Source organism: Lolium rigidum, chromosome 2 (assembly GCF_022539505.1).
Source record: "Lolium rigidum isolate FL_2022 chromosome 2, APGP_CSIRO_Lrig_0.1, whole genome shotgun sequence".
Taxonomy (NCBI): domain Eukaryota; kingdom Viridiplantae; phylum Streptophyta; class Magnoliopsida; order Poales; family Poaceae; genus Lolium; species Lolium rigidum.
Genome location: NC_061509.1, coordinates 7,111,789 through 7,126,242, shown reverse-complemented (window position 1 = coordinate 7,126,242; position 14,454 = coordinate 7,111,789). Strand labels below are relative to the sequence as shown.

General features: G+C 45.2%; 1 pseudogene; it reads right to left on the bottom strand.

The window, feature by feature from the left end:
* Positions 1-3,991: 3,991 nt before the first annotated feature.
* LOC124689159 lies at positions 3,992-7,349 on the bottom strand (annotated as a pseudogene).
* Between the last annotated feature and the right edge of the window lie 7,105 nt (positions 7,350-14,454).

Below are 14,454 nucleotides of genomic sequence, written 5' to 3'. Positions count from 1 at the left end.
GCTAGTACCGGAGACTACCAGGAGGAGGAGGTCTTCTACGAGGAAGAAGAAGAACACTTTGATCAATACACCACTCAAGGCAAGCTATATTATTGCAAGCTATTACCAAGCGACCCTAATGCAAAGCTCTACTAGAGCAAGGCATCATTACAATATTATTTTATGTTTAATGATCCCAACCCAAGTTTTTTTACTTTACAAGTTTTTGACTTTGGTTTATTAAAGTTTATTTTTGATTCATGATTCACTTTGGTCTTGATATGGAGTAGTACAAGAGTGTCAAATTTAGCATAGAGAGCTCCAAGCTAGTTAGCACCCATCATGCCTAGTTGCTATTGCTAAAACTAAAAGTGACTACTCTAGATGGGAACGTATGAATCAAATGACTTTGAAAACCTTAGAATGTTGAGTCATTCTATTGAAAGTTTTGAAGGTGAATATGACTTTTGAATGACATGGTGAATGTTTACAAAAATTGATGGTTCGGTTCGGATGCGATACCAGTCCAATTTCGAAGTACCCCCACAATACCTGAATCTGGGTAGGACTTAACTGGAAACTTATGTATTTTAGTATGGGTTCCCTCTAAACAAGCGTCATAGGGGTTATGTCGAGGCTGCCTCCGTTGAAATGTGAAATGACGTGAAATGAGGTGAAAGTCATACCCAAGCCCTGTGCAGTTCCCAGGTTGACGGTTTGTCTTCACTGGGAGGCCAAGCTCATGGGGAGAGGTGCCTATACTAGGGTATGTAATTGAAATGTTATGTTTGGTAGTCCGCACACGGAGTGTGGTAAATCAGGGCCAGTTAACCCTGACGGATTATTGCAAATGTTGTGGCAAAAGTGTGCGACCTCTGCAGAGTGTAAAACTATTCGAATAGCCGTGTCCACGGTTATGGACGATTGGAAAGGCCATACTGTTCCGTCATCAGACCATTTTCAAAATGTGACATGTGAAGGGTGACTTGTGACTTGAACTTGAAAGGTGAATTTGACTTGATCACAACAGAGTTGTGGGAATGACACTAATGTTCCCACTTGAGTTAGTTAGGCAAATAAAAAGTCTTTTACTACTAAGTGCTTGTGAAATAAAATTGGCTTTATGCAAATAAACCTAGAGCTTAGCACCCCATTACTATAGTTGATAGTGCTTACACTAGTATTAGTTTGCGAGTACTTTAAAGTACTCATGGCTGTGTCCCCTGGCTATTCAAATGGCCGGACAATGAAGAGGAGTACCGGAACCAAGAAGATGGACAGCAGGACGTCTATGACAACTAGGACTACTCCCGACGTCAAAAGTTGCCTGTGGAACAGATGGACCGCAACCGCTACTTCGCTTCCGCTATGTGTTTTGTAATTGGATCTCTAGATCCACTATGTTGTAAGACTGGATCATGTGATCCTTTATTGTAAGACGAATATGGTATGTAATGAATGATGTGTTGTGATATCAACTGTTATGTCTCGCAAAAACAATCTTCCTGGGATTGCGACGTATGGCATAATAGGCATCTGGACTTAAAAATCCGGGTGTTGACAGAGCATGACCAGGGGAGTGAGGGGAGTGTCAAGGACATGGTGAGGTAGGCTAGATGGGAGAGGAGAGGGGGTTGGCAAGGTGAGTGACATGGTGCATGACATGGGCTGGTTTGGGATCTTCCATGCCTTTTTCTTGGGCTAGGAGGGCAATGCAAGCTTAGGTGAGGTGAGACCAAGGTATGTGACATGGTTGGAAAGGATAGAGAGAGCTAGAGTATGCACAAAAGATCATGGCCAACATGAGTGACATATGCCATGACCTTGGCATGGCTTGTGTCATGGTGAGCATGGCTAGGCAATGTGATGTCATTGGGAGTTGTTGGAGTACAAGGTGCACTATAGATGAGCACAAGAAAAAGGGGAGTGAGGTGGGGAATAGTGGTTGTACTTTTTATTCAACTATGTGATCACCATATGTGAGATGCAATGGTCTCATTTGACTTTGAATTTGGCCAAAATACTTTATGGATGTGATCTAAATAATGTTTGGCATCAATTGGTGTTCTTGGTTTGCAATTTGGAGTTGGTTTGTGAAAAATCCAAAATTTGGGGCAATCTAGAATCTGATTCAAAGTTGCCACTTTGCATGCTTATATTAAGAGTTTGACTTTGAATCAGCAAGGTTGACTTTGACCAAGCTGTTCACTTTTATGAGTACAATAGATCTGGGCAAAAAGATTAGAAAGTTTAGTTTAGAAAGAATTAACCAAAGGGGCTCAAAGTAGGTAACATGTTAAAAGTGACAGATTTGACCATTAGCATATGTAACTTAGATTTTCATTTTTCCTTTGATTTGTGTTGCTTTTCTTTGACCCAAATTGTATTGTTTTGTGTTCAAATGGTATAGTGTTATGTTTAAGCAATTCAAACAAAGAAAGTGGGGCATTTGCTCAAATTTGCAAATTGGCCATACACTCACATATGTCTCTCTCCTATTTGATTTTTATTTTCTTTCTATTTTGTTTCACTTTGGATTTGGCTTGGTGAGTACTAGGTTGGGTTTGTTAAGGTTTTCAAACCATCTACACAAGGTAGATCATGACATAGGCCTATATTCACAAATAGGGCCATAGGCTCATATGTGCCTCTACTTCTATTTTATTTTCTTTTTAATTTGTTTCCATTTGATCCTAAATGCATGGTTGTGGCTTAGGATCTATTTCAAATTCTTCAAACACACATTCATGGTATTAGCAAACATTCCGTTCATTCACATAATAGAAAAGAATATGGAAATAGGCAAGTTTTTGTTAACCCTAAAAATTGGATAATTGAAATTATGGTTCTTAATTGTTTCAAAATTTTGGGGTGTTACATCAAGTTACTTGCACTATGAGTAGTCTTAACTCTGCACCACCTTGACGTTGCTACAACTGAACTTAATTCTGCTCCACCTTAACGTTGCTACAACTAAAGTTAACTCTGCTCCACCTTGACGTTGCTACTTTACCCTTTGATATTGGCATTGCTACAAAGTTCAATTAACTCAACTCCAACTTTGCAGGTCCATCTCGGTGACACCCCTCACAGCCTAACCGAGAGCGATTTTGAAAGATTGGCACACCGAACAGATGGCTTCTCCGGCTCAGACATTAATTGTCATCTGCGTATGTTGCATAACATCCCTTTCTTGCGTGTAATAAACATAATGTGTTGAGATACTGATCCTTCTTGCATTAACAGGTGAAGGACGTGTTGTTCGAGCCCGTGCGAAAGACACATGACGCCATGTTCTTCTTCAGGTCAGATGGGAGCGCCAACACAAGGACGCCGTGTGGCTCAAGGCAACCAGACGCTATGCAGACCACCATGGAGGAGCTTGTGGAGGAAGGCATGGATGACAAGGTAAACATCAACAACATATTTTTGTCCCGCTTGCTTTCTTCAGTTCTCGCTGAGATGGTGGTGGTGATGTAGATTATCGCATATTTTCTGCCTCTTTTTTCTTTTTTTGCTAACATGATGTTTTCCCGTGGTTACGTAGATTACCCCACCTGATCTCCAGGACAAACTTTGTGCCTGATTGGTTGGTCGCAGCAATTTTCTGCATCGGGCGAGATCTTCTCCCTAGAGCCATATTTAACTGGGCCAAAGTTCATATACCTGAATGGCAGTTTGTTTGGTTCCTAACAAAGTTTTTTCAGCACGTTTGTGCGTTTTGTTTGGTTGCCAAGCTGCAATGTGCGTGTCAACTACACAATTTCGTTGATTGGTAATCTACTAGACGTAGTTCTAGTTACCACTTCTCCCAAATGGTGACATTATCCCTCATCAGTTCGAATAAAGAGGCAACATAACTACGAATGAAACTAACAAGCATGACTATTAGAACATCGTTTAGTCCTAGCTACTTCCAAATAGAAGTTTAAGATAGAAAGTTAAGCCCTAGCTAATCACAAATGGTAGTTTAGAGCGCACATGTAGTTCATGACACACAACCTGGAGTAGTTCATGACACGACACACATCACGGGAATGCTTATCTTCTTCTTCAGAGCCCACAGAGAGTCCTCCCACTCCTTCCTCTTGTTCTTCAAGGCTACGTTATCGGTGCAACAACACCATGGCCAACATCAACCTCGTCAGGTTGGACCTCATTCTCCTCCGGGAAGAACAAATCAACACCCCATCCTAAGATCCAGTTATGCAGAATGCAACAAGTCAACACTAGTTTAACCTGGGTGAAGAAGGTGTGGCAAGGCTTCTAGTCAAGGATCTTAAATCTGTTCTTCAGAGCTGCAAATGCCCTCTCAGCGGTGACCCTAAGGATAGAGTGTCTGAGATTGAAGAGTTTCTTGACATTCTTGAGGTAGAACCTTGTAGAGAACTTATTGTGGTGGTACCTTGTGGACCTGAAGGGTGGGAGAAAACCAGGGCGGCAAGCATAGCCGACATTAGCCAGGTATAACTTACCCTCAGGGACCTTCAAGCCATCGGCTCTCTCCAAGTTGTCACCCAAAATGGTAGCATCATGGGATGATTCTTCCCACCCAACAAGCACATATGTGAACTTCATATCGAAGTCCACAATGGCAAGCACATTCTGGATGGTGTAGTGCTTTCTCCCTCTGTAAGCAATAAGAGAGTGGCTTCTTGGAACTTTCATTGTGGTATGACTACCATCAATGGCACCAACACAATCCTGATATGAACATGAACAAGTAAACCATTTGTGCTATACAAAAGTAAAGATCAGAAAGTTCTCTAATAGTGTACATGAACATGCACTCAAAAATGATGCACAAATGTGTAAATTAGTTGTACAAACTCTTGCTCACCTTGAAATATGGAAACCAACAGTGACTTTCAACAATCTTGGTGGGTGTACTGGAAGGTGCATGCTTGATCATCTCTCCTCTCAGTTCTTCAATAGCATAGAGGACTTCCTTGAAGTACCTAGAAACTGTCTCAGTCGATCTCCTCCATGTGCTATGGATGACTCGGAATCGTTGGTTGTGCTCGATGACATGAATGAATATAGCCACTTGTTCTTCGATACAGGTGTGGATCATGTCCCAGAGAAACTGCCTACCTCGTAATGTGTTGACAGGTTGGTTGAAAGCAGCTTTTTTCATCCTCATCATGTTCACAGATTCCACATCGTCGTTGTTGTAGATGTAGTTCATATTGTTCATCCTCTCTCTGTCGTGGAAAAATATTGGTGCATATGTCACGTTGGTTCTAGTGTGGCGACAGATGGCTCTCGCATGCATACAAAACATCCATGCCTGAATCACAACTACGAGGGCACCCGCTTGAACAAATAGCTTATGCTGTTCAGCCAAGGCATTTTGATGTGGCAAAATGAGGAGCTACATAGTCACGAATCTAGGCTAAATCGGCATGTATCTACGCTAAAGCACAAACAGTAGGGGCGGGGTAGGTTACCTGACCTTATAGTCTTTTTAGAAGGCGGCCACATCTTGCCGGAGCCGAGAGACGAAGGGGATGGAGAAAGGGACGTCACCGGTCCAAGAGACCTGGAACTCGCAAACCAGCTGGACAACACGACAATGAGGTTGTGGGAGCCGGTCCCGAAGATCTCCGCCGCAGATCTAGCTCGCCGCCGTCGCGGATCTAGATCACCGCCGCCACCGTTGTCGCCTTCTTCGCTAAGGGAATCTCGTTTTCCCTAGGAGGTGACCGACTATGGCGGGTGGTGAGGCTACTTTGCGCGCCTAATTAAACGTGGAGCTCCGGCCTTTTCCACCGCGTTTCCCCCGTGCATGAATCTGGCCGATTTACGCTCGCCAGCGCCTGTCCCCAGAAAAACGGCGGAATCGAGCATTCCTCGTGGGCTAAATTTTGGGACGCTTTAAAGTTCACGCGATGCAATTTTTCCATACGACCTAGCCAACCAGTCGAGCGATTTTGTGGCCAAGTGGAAACGAGAAACGCCCTTCCGACCAACAAAACAAGCTCTTCGAGAAGGTCCTTGCGAGGCAGAGGCCGACAATGAGCAAGGCGGAGCTGGAGATCTTTACTATTAATTTGAAATATGTGGCTGCCTGATGTCACATATGGGCCAACATTTTTTTGACCCGAAGTGCCCAATCCAACCCGGTGGGATTAAACTTTGGGCTCGTCTAGCCGGCGGCCGCATGCCCATTAGTAAATCTGAGCGGGCGTCTAAAAAAGGAAACATGCTAGCTTTATCAGTGTGAACGTCTGCTATTTATGGTTAGACATCCAATAATTGTAGCACATGCACAACAATGACTGCATGCACATTAATTTTCCTTTTCAAATATTCAAAATCATATAACTTTTGCACCAGATGTCGAAATTAGGATCCGCTTTTACTTTTGAATTACTTGCGGTGAGCTCTTCAAAACTAGATCTCATTTCTATGTATTTTGATAAAGTTTTTTCTAAAGCAACTTCTACGTGCGACAAAGCAATTATAATGCGAGACGATGCAACTTTAGTGTGGGGCGAAGCAACTTTGCTGCACAACGTAAATCTACATTCACAACGAAAGTTGCATCGCTGGATGCCAAAGTTGCTCAGCCATCCATCAAAATTTATTCGGTGGGCACCAAAGTTGCTTCAATGGATGCCAAAATTGGCCCTTCACAAACCAAATTTGCTCTGTCGAGTACCAAAGTTGCTCAGGACACTAAAATTGCTCGGTCGGGCGCCAAAGTTGCTCGATCGCGCATGATAGTTCCACCAAAGTTGTGTCCCCGGGCACCAAAGTTGCTATGTTGGCACCAAAGTTATGTCGTCGGGCACCACTCGTCACACATTGAAATTGCTCCAATGGACACCAAAATTATTGTCGAGCACCAAAGTTGTGCTTTCATGTACCAAAAAAATGTACATGTTCGTTGCACACAAAAGTTGCTTTTCGGCACACGAAAGTTGTTTTACTACACAACAAAGTTGCTCTGTCGCACATCAAAGTTGCTATTTAAAAAAATTCGTCAAAACATATGAAAATGTGGTCTAGTTTCGAAGCTCTCGTCGTGGGGATTCTAGAAGTGAAAACGGATTGTAATTTCGTCGCACGATTCAAAAGTTACAGCATTTTAAAAAACAACACGTAATATCAGCTAGCCTACCCTTTATGTGACAGCTGGACGCATGGAGCTGTCGCGTGGCGTTGCGTCCGCCCATTACTTTGATTTGGCATGCGCCCGCCGGAAAGAATTCAGGTTAAACTTTTTGCCCCCGCGTAAAAAACTTGATGATCCGGTAAAATCCTCGAGCTGGACCTAGAGCTCTTCTCCCAAACGAACCGAACTCTTGTCCTCCCGAAAAGAACTACCGCTCGGCCATAAATAAGCTCACCTCTGCGCACGTCATCCTCGCAAATATGAAAAAGGCAATGTCAAGTTGCCAACGTGACCGCCACGTATTAAATTTGTTTTCGAGACCCAACTGAGCTATACAATATACTCCATCTATTAACCTCTTATACATATGATCGATCGACGATCGATTAGGCGAAAGCAATTAGGAGGCCTAGGGCAATTTCTACACTTTCGACACCGCCGAGGAGGCCGTCGCAGTATACGACCGCTCCGCCTACCCCATGCACGGCAAGAACGCCGTCCTCAACTTCTCCGACCAGGCAGACATGTACGAGTCCAAGGCCAGACACGGCGGTTCTTCAGGAGGCCATGGTGGCAGAGCAGGTTCTTCTTCGTCGATGACGAGGCGGGGCCAATAGGGACAGAGGCAATCGAGTTTAAACGATGACCTGCTATAGGAGAAGCCCAGGGAACCAGCGCCTACACCCACTCGAGCTGACTGCCGCCGGCCCTACGACGCGGAGCTGGGCGCTGGACTACCACCGCACGCGAAGCCGAGCATCCGACTGCAACAGCATCCGGACTACGCCGCCAACACTCCAGCAGCGACGATCTAGGGCGCTGGCCATATGACTGCCGCGTCACCTGTTGAAATATTGGGCCCACTTTTAGTGGCCCAAATTAGATTTCAGTTTTCCCTATAAATCTCAAAGCCCACATAGTGGCAGCCTTGTGAGTTTGAGCCCAAGTTGGTGGCAGCTCACTAGTGAGTGGCAAGAGGTGGAAAGTTTAGTCCCACATGGAAAGTTGGGAGGAAGTTAGACCACCTTATAAGGTGGGCTGTTTCACCACTAGTAAGTGAGTGAGAATAGGAGTGCTACACGCGCGCTCCTCCTCCTCCTCGCTCGCTCGTCTCGACACGTCACGACGCGCGCCGCGCTCGTGGTGAGTGGATTGAGCCTCGAGCCGAGACTTTCCTTACTTTTTGCAGCTCAGGAAAACGAACAGAGTTCTAGACGGACGCGTCACAGTTAGTCGGTTCGGGTCGCTCCCGGATCGTGGGCTATCTGTAACCGACTCGAAACGTTCGTGCGACGTGGGCGTGGCCCACGTTGCCTAGGGTTTCCCGAGCCTATATAATCTCTTGCCCGGCTACCGCAGAAATACACCGAATACACGAGTTAGGGTTTCCACCTCTCTCTGCTTGCGCCGCCATCGTAGCCTACTCTCCGGAACCGCTCGTCCTTGCGATCCTGTACGGGAGAGGGCGAATTAGGTTTTTGGGAAGCGCTCTGCGCGACTGCTCAAGTTCTTCATCACGGGTCGCCTTCCGTCCAAGTCGGGCGGTGCTGCCTTCCGTCGTCTTCAACGCCGTCTACTTCGACCCGTCGCCCCTGTCGTCAACAACGTTGTCATCAACAACGTTACTCGCTGCGACATCATCTGCTACACCTCCACCGCCACCTCCACCGGATCGGTACGTGCGACATATCTCGATCCGTTTAGCGATGGATGCTTTATCGTTTGCGCTGCTGCTGCTCATGTTGATTAATGCATCTAGTATGTTCGAGTTTCACATGTTAGTAGTTGCTGCCATCATGTTTTATATTCTGGAATTAATCATGGAAATTGTGCCTAATTATCCAACAATCCAAAAACCTAATTGTAGGCAATTTCCTGAGTTAACTATGGCTGGTTTTGCTGATGCACTGAGGCCGGATAAGTTTACCGGTGTGCACTTTAAGAGGTGGCAGATTAAGGCCACGCTCTGGCTTACTCATCTGAAAGTGTTCCATGTGAGTAATGGTCTTCCTGAAGGAACTATATCTGACCAAGATCAGAACAAGTTCAAGGAAGACAATACTCTCTTTGTCGGATGCGTACTGAGTATTCTTGCTGATCGTCTATGTGATGTGTATATGCACATAGTAGACGGTAAAGAGCTCTGGGATGCACTGAATGCTAAATTCGGTGCAACCGATGCAGGCAGTGAACTGTACATCATGGAGAGCTTCCATGACATCAGGATGGTGAACAACCGTTACGTAGTCGAACAAGCTCATGAGATACGAGTGCATTGCGAAAGAGCTTGAACTCCTTAAGTGTGCCTTACCCGACAAGTTTGTGGCTGGATGCATTATTGCTAAGTTGCCCCCTTCATGGAGGAACTTTGCCACAACTCTCAAACACAAGAGACAGGAGATATCGAGTTGAAAACCTGATAGCGTCTCTTGATGTTGAGGAGAAAGCTCGGGCTAAGGATACTACCGAGAAAGGAGAGGGTCGAGTCTAGCGCCAACATGGTGCGAAGAAACCCTACAACGAAGAACAAAGGGAATAACAAGCCCTCCTTCAATAAGCCTATGAAGACTACAACCTTCAAGAAGAAGAAGATGATAAACAAAGCAGATCTGAGCTGCTTTACCTGTGGAGAGACTGGCCACTTTTCTAAGGACTGTCCAGAGAGGGCAGACCGCAAGAAAAAGGCAAGGCAAGTCAACACGGTGACCGCTAGCAATGCTGATGGGTACGGTAATCTCTTTACTGTTCTTTCGGTATTTCAATCTCCATGTTGGTGGATTGATACGGGTGCTAATGTTCATGTGTGTGCTGACATATCCATGTTCACTTCTTACCAGGTCGCCCGGGATTCTTCCGTCTTGATGGGGAATGGGTCACATGCTTCGTTCGTGGTGTTGGCACGGTAGATCTGAAGTTCACTTCGGGGAAGATCGTGCAGCTGAGGAACGTGCAGCATGTCCCTACTATGAACAAGAATCTCGTTAGTGGCTCCCTTCTATGTAGAGATGGGTTTAAGGTTGTTTTAGAGTCGAATAAAGTAGTTGTTTCCAAGTTTGGACAATTTATTGGTAAAGGCTATGAGTGCGGAGGCTTGTTCCGCTTTTCGCTTTCTGATTTCAGTAATAAGTCTGTGAACCATATTTGTGGCAATGTTAGTGATGATACCAGTGTTTGGCATTCTCGTTTATGTCACATTAATTTTGGTTTAATGTCTCGGCTATCCAGTTTAAGTTTAATTCCAAAGTTCACCATTGCCAAAGGTTCTAAGTGCCATAGTTGTGTGCAATCAAAGCAACCTCGGAAGCCTCACAAGGCGGCCGAGGAGAGAAACTTGGCACCTCTAGAACTCATACATTCTGATCTATGCGAGATGAATGGTGTGTTGACAAAAGGTGGAAAGAGATATTTCATGACATTGATTGATGATGCGACTAGATTTTGCTATGTTTATTTGTTGCGAACTAAAGATGAAGCCTTAGACTACTTTAAAATTTATAAGGCCGAAGTTGAAAATCAACTAGAGAGAAAGATCAAGCGTCTTAGGTCTGATCGTGGTGGTGAATATTTTCCTAAAATCTTTGATGAATTCTGTGAGGAACATGGTATTATTCATGAGAGGACGCCTCCCTATTCGCCCCAATCAAACGGGGTTGCCGAGAGGAAAAACCGCACGCCGACCGACTTGGTGAATTCCATGTTAGCCACTCGCTGGTTTATCAAAGGCATGGTGGGGGGAGGCTTTGTTGACTACATGTCATGTCCCGAATAGAGTTCCTAACAAGAATAAAGATAAAACCCCTTACGAGGAGTGGTGCTGGGAGAAAACCATCACTTTCGTATTTGCGCACATGGGGATGTTTGGCGAAAGTCAATATTCCAATTACTAAGAAGCGCAAACTCGGACCAAAGACAAGTGGATTGTATCTTTCTAGGTTATGCTCCGCGGAGTGTAGGCTATAGATTTTTAGTAGTTCAATCTGAAGTACTCGATATGCATGTTGACACTATTATGGAATCTCGTGATGCAACATTCTTTGAGAATATGTTTCCTATGAAAGATATGCATAGCATTGCTAGAATTTCTACCGAGATAGTTCCTGAATCTAGTACATCTAATGAGTATTTTGAACAATCACATGAGATTGTTATTGAGAAGGATGACAATGAAGCTCCTAAACGGAGCAAGAGACGAAGGGTTGAAAAATCCTTTGGTGATGATTTCATTGTGTACCTTGTGGATGATACTCCCACGTCCATTGCAGAGGCATATGCATCTCCAGATGCAGATGACTGGAAAGAAGCTGTCCATAATGAGATGGACTCGATTCTTTCTAATGGAACTTGGGAGCTATCAGAACGACCCCATGGATGCAAGCCTGTGGGCTGTAAATGGGTGTTCAAGAAGAAGCTAAGACCTGATGGTACTATTGAGAAGTACAAGGCGCGGCTTGTAGCGAAAGGCTACACACAGAGAGAAGGCGAAGATTACTTCGACACCTATTCACCTGTCGCTAGACTTACCACCATTCGAGTACTACTATCCATGGCTGCCTCCTATGGTCTTATCGTTCATCAAATGGACGTAAAGACAGCTTTTCTTAATGGAGAGTTGGAAGAGGAAATCTATATGGATCAGCCTGATGGGTTTGTAGTAAAAGGTGAAGAAAGAAAGGTGTGCAAGTTGCTAAAATCTTTATATGGCCTAAAACAAGCACCTAAGCAATGGCATGAGAAGTTTGATGAACTTTAACTTCGTAGGCTTTGTTGTCAATGAGGCCGACAAGTGCGTTTACTATCGCCATGGTGGGGGCGAAGGTGTTATATTATGTTTGTATGTGGATGATATTCTGATCTTTGGTACAAACATGAAAGTAATACACGAGGTCAAGTCTTTCTTGTCAAAGAGCTTTGATATGAAAGATCCGGGAGAAGCCGATGTGATTCCGAACATCAAGCTTATTAAGAACGAGAGTGGGATTACTCTAACGCAATCCCATTATGTTGAGAAGATCTTGAGCCGGTTCGGCTATATTGATAGCAAGCCTTCTTCAACACCTTATGATCCCGAGTGTGACATTACGCAAGAACCGGAGAATCGCCATAGATCAATTGAGATATTCTCAGATCGTTGGCTCACTGATGTACTTAGCGAGCGCGACTAGACCCGACATCTCTTTTGCTGTTAGCAAGTTGAGTAGGTTCATGTCAAACCCGGGTACTGATCATTGGCATGCACTTGATAGGGTAATGCGCTACCTATGTGGTACAATGAGTTATGGGATTCACTATTCAGGGCACCCAGCTGTGCTTGAAGGATATAGTGATTCGAATTGGATCTCAGATGTAGCTGATCCGTACGCCACAAGTGGGTATGTATTTACCTTTGGAGGTGGCGCAGTGTCATGGAGATCTTGCAAGCAAACCATATTGACGAGGTCAACTATGGAAGCAGAACTTATCGCTTTAGACACAACCATCGTTGAATCGGAATGGTTGCGTGAGCTCTTGATGGACTTGCCTCGTGGTTGAAAAACCTGTTCCGGCAATCCTTTTGAATTGTGACAATCAAACCGTAATTGTCAAAGTGAACAATTCTAAGGATAACGCGAAGTCATCAAGACACGTCAAGAGACGTTTGAAGTCCGTCGGAAATTGCGAAACTCCGGAGTAATAAGCTGTTACATATATTCAAACGAGACAAAAACCTGGCAGATCCCTTTACAAAGGGACTATCACGTAATGTGATAGAAAGTGCATCGAGGGAGATGGGTTTGAGACCCGTTGATGTTACACCATAGTGGTAACCCAACCTTTGTGATCGGAGATCCCGTGAATTAGGACCCGGGAAGAACAAACTAGTGGTTTAATTGAGGAGAGTATTATGTAACCCTCTCTATGTGAAGATGCACAACTCTCAATTGCTGTAAGGCAGGTTGGCGACAAGCCTTAATGTGTTTATGTTGGCTATTATAGCAAAGATGCTGTCCTACAGAGCATTCTTGAAATAACACACCTATATGAGTCCGATTGTTAAACGTCGCAATCTATGAGATTTGGGTGATCTCTAGTAAACTCATGAAGAGACCATGAAGTATGACGCATATGCTTCACCCGCGGGGTAGGCTACCGGCAGCCATGTACTGGTCATGACTTTGAGTGAAACCCTGTTCACGCAAAACTTGCAATTCAAGGCTTAGTCCATTGTTCAAGTGTGAATGGATGTAGCTTAAGGTTCTAGGCGGAAGTTCAACTTAACAGTCTCCGCTGAAATACTGGTATATAAACAAGCAGCGAGTATTGGTAAATCTCTAAATGGGGATTTGAGATCTGGTGGGGGATTGTTGAAATATTGGGCCCACTTTTAGTGGCCCAAATTAGATTTCAGTTTTCCCTATAAATCTCAAAGCCCACATAGTGGCAGCCTTGTGAGTTTGAGCCCAAGTTGGTGGCAGCTCACTAGTGAGTGGCAAGAGGTGGAAAGTTTAGTCCCACATGGAAAGTTGGGAGGAAGTTAGACCACCTTATAAGGTGGGCTGTTTCACCACTAGTAAGTGAGTGAGAATAGGAGTGCTACACGCGCGCTCCTCCTCCTCCTCGCTCGCTCGTCTCGACTCGACACGACACGTCACGACGCGCGCCGCGCTCGTGGTGAGTGGATTGAGCCTCGAGCCGAGACTTTCCTTACTTTTTGCGGCTCGGAGAAAACGAACGAGTTCTAGACGGACGCGTCACGGTTAGTCGGTTCGGGTCGCTCCCGGATCGTGGGCTATCTGTAACCGACTCGAAACGTTCGTGCGGCGTGGGCGTGGCCCACGTTGCCTAGGGTTTCCCGAGCCTATATAATCTCTTGCCCGGCTACCGCAGAAATACACCGAATACACGAGTTAGGGTTTCCACCTCTCTCTTGCTTGCGCCGCCATCGTAGCCTACTCCATCCCGCGCGCCGACGTGCATCGGCGAACGGGAGAGCAGGTCTCCGGAACCGCTCGTCCTTGCGATCCTGTACGGGAGAGGGCGAATTAGGTTTTTGGGAAGCGCTCTGCGCGACTGCTCAAGTTCTTCATCACGGGTCGCCTTCCGTCCAAGTCGGGCGGTGCTGCCTTCCGTCGTCTTCAACGCCGTCTACTTCGACCCGTCGCCCCTGTCGTCAACAACGTTGTCATCAACAACGTTACTGCTGCGACATCATCTGCTACACCTCCACCGCCACCTCCACCAGATCGGTACGTGCGACATATCTCGATCTGTTTAGCGATGGATGCTTTACTGTTTGCGCTGCTGCTGCTCATGTTGATTAATGCATCTAGTATGTTCGAGTTTCACATGTTAGTAGTTGCTGCCATCATGTTTTATAT